This window comes from Schistocerca nitens, chromosome 7, assembly GCF_023898315.1.
Source record: "Schistocerca nitens isolate TAMUIC-IGC-003100 chromosome 7, iqSchNite1.1, whole genome shotgun sequence".
Lineage (NCBI taxonomy): Eukaryota > Metazoa > Arthropoda > Insecta > Orthoptera > Acrididae > Schistocerca > Schistocerca nitens.
The window spans coordinates 305,614,046-305,616,048 of NC_064620.1; the positions used below are offsets into that span (position 1 = coordinate 305,614,046).

At 54.5% G+C, this 2,003-nt stretch overlaps 1 non-coding gene across 1 annotated transcript in view; it reads right to left on the reverse strand.

Moving 5' to 3' along the window:
* Window positions 1-1,497, reverse strand: part of LOC126197363 (small subunit ribosomal RNA) — a 1,909-nt gene extending 412 nt beyond the window's left edge. The window contains exon 1 of the ribosomal RNA XR_007539731.1: window positions 1-1,497. This exon is cut by the window's left edge and continues 412 nt beyond it. This is a non-coding gene — a ribosomal RNA (small subunit ribosomal RNA).
* Between the last annotated feature and the right edge of the window lie 506 nt (window positions 1,498-2,003).

The following is a 2,003-nucleotide window of genomic DNA, read 5'->3' on the forward strand; positions in this document are numbered from 1 at the left end:
TCCCTCTAAGAAGAAAAGTAATCGCTGACAGCACGAAGGATGTCACGCGACTAGTTAGCAGGCTAGAGTCTCGTTCGTTATCGGAATTAACCAGACAAATCGCTCCACCAACTAAGAACGGCCATGCACCACCACCCACCGAATCAAGAAAGAGCTATCAATCTGTCAATCCTTCCGGTGTCCGGGCCTGGTGAGGTTTCCCGTGTTGAGTCAAATTAAGCCGCAGGCTCCACTCCTGGTGGTGCCCTTCCATCAATTCCTTTAAGTTTCAGCTTTGCAACCATACTTCCCCCGGAACCCAAAAGCTTTGGTTTCCCGGAGGCTGCCCGCCGAGTCATCGGAGGAACTGCGGCGGATCGCTGGCTGGCATCGTTTATGGTTAGAACTAGGGCAGTATCTGATCGCCTTCGAACCTCTAACTTTCGTTCTTGATTAATGAAAATATACTTGGCAAATGCTTTCGCTTCTGTTCGTCTTGCGACGATCCAAGAATTTCACCTCTAACGTCGCAATACGAATGCCCCCGCCTGTCCCTATTAATCATTACCTCGGGTTCCGAAAACCAACAAAATAGAACCGAGGTCCTATTCCATTATTCAATGCACACAGTATTCAGGCGGGCTTGCCTGCTTTAAGCACTCTAATTTGTTCAAAGTAAACGTGACGGCCCACCGAGACACTCAATAAAGAGCACCCTGGTAGGATTTCAACGGGGTCCGCCTCGGGACGCACGAGCACGCACGAGGCGGTCGCACGCCTTCGGCTCGCCCCACCGGCAGGACGTCCCACCATACATGCCAGTTAAACACCGACGGGCGGTGAACCAACAGCGTGGGACACAAATCCAACTACGAGCTTTTTAACCGCAACAACTTTAATATACGCTATTGGAGCTGGAATTACCGCGGCTGCTGGCACCAGACTTGCCCTCCAATAGATACTCGTTAAAGGATTTAAAGTGTACTCATTCCGATTACGGGGCCTCGGATGAGTCCCGTATCGTTATTTTTCGTCACTACCTCCCCGTGCCGGGAGTGGGTAATTTGCGCGCCTGCTGCCTTCCTTGGATATGGTAGCCGTTTCTCAGGCTCCCTCTCCGGAATCGAACCCTGATTCCCCGTTACCCGTTACAACCATGGTAGGCGCAGAACCTACCATCGACAGTTGATAAGGCAGACATTTGAAAGATGCGTCGCCGGTACGAGGACCGTGCGATCAGCCCAAAGTTATTCAGAGTCACCAAGGCAAACGGACCGGACGAGCCGACCGATTGGTTTTGATCTAATAAAAGCGTCCCTTCCATCTCTGGTCGGGACTCTGTTTGCATGTATTAGCTCTAGAATTACCACAGTTATCCAAGTAACGTGGGTACGATCTAAGGAACCATAACTGATTTAATGAGCCATTCGCGGTTTCACCTTAATGCGGCTTGTACTGAGACATGCATGGCTTAATCTTTGAGACAAGCATATGACTACTGGCAGGATCAACCAGGGAGCTGCGTCAACTAGAGCTGAGCAGCCGGCCGCCCGGGAGTGTGTCCCGGAGGCCCGCGCGATCATGCAAGCGTCCGCTCAATTATTCTGCAAACAGGAGGAGGCTGGGCTCCCCTGCACGATACACCTCGAAACCCTCTCAGGTCCCGGCGGCGCGCAGCGCCGTCCTAAGTACTTGGTCGGGTTCGAGAGAGGCGCAATCGCCCGGAGTTAGGCTAGTAGACGCTTTCAGTGCGACCACCCGTGCTCCCAACTGAGCTTGCCGCTGCCGACAGAGGCCCGGGAGCGGGCTGTCGTGGTGTTGCCGGCGGGAGACAACACGCGGCCACAAACAGTGACCGGGCAGCTCCAACGCCAGCGCCACAGAGGGGCAGAGCCCCACTTGGGTGCCAAAGCGAACTCTCCCAGCACAGCGCACGCGACAACACATCCGCACAGCTGCGATACAAACCACCTGCGAGAACCGCGGGGGCGACCGAGCAGCAGACGGCGTCGCGGCGCCGAGTG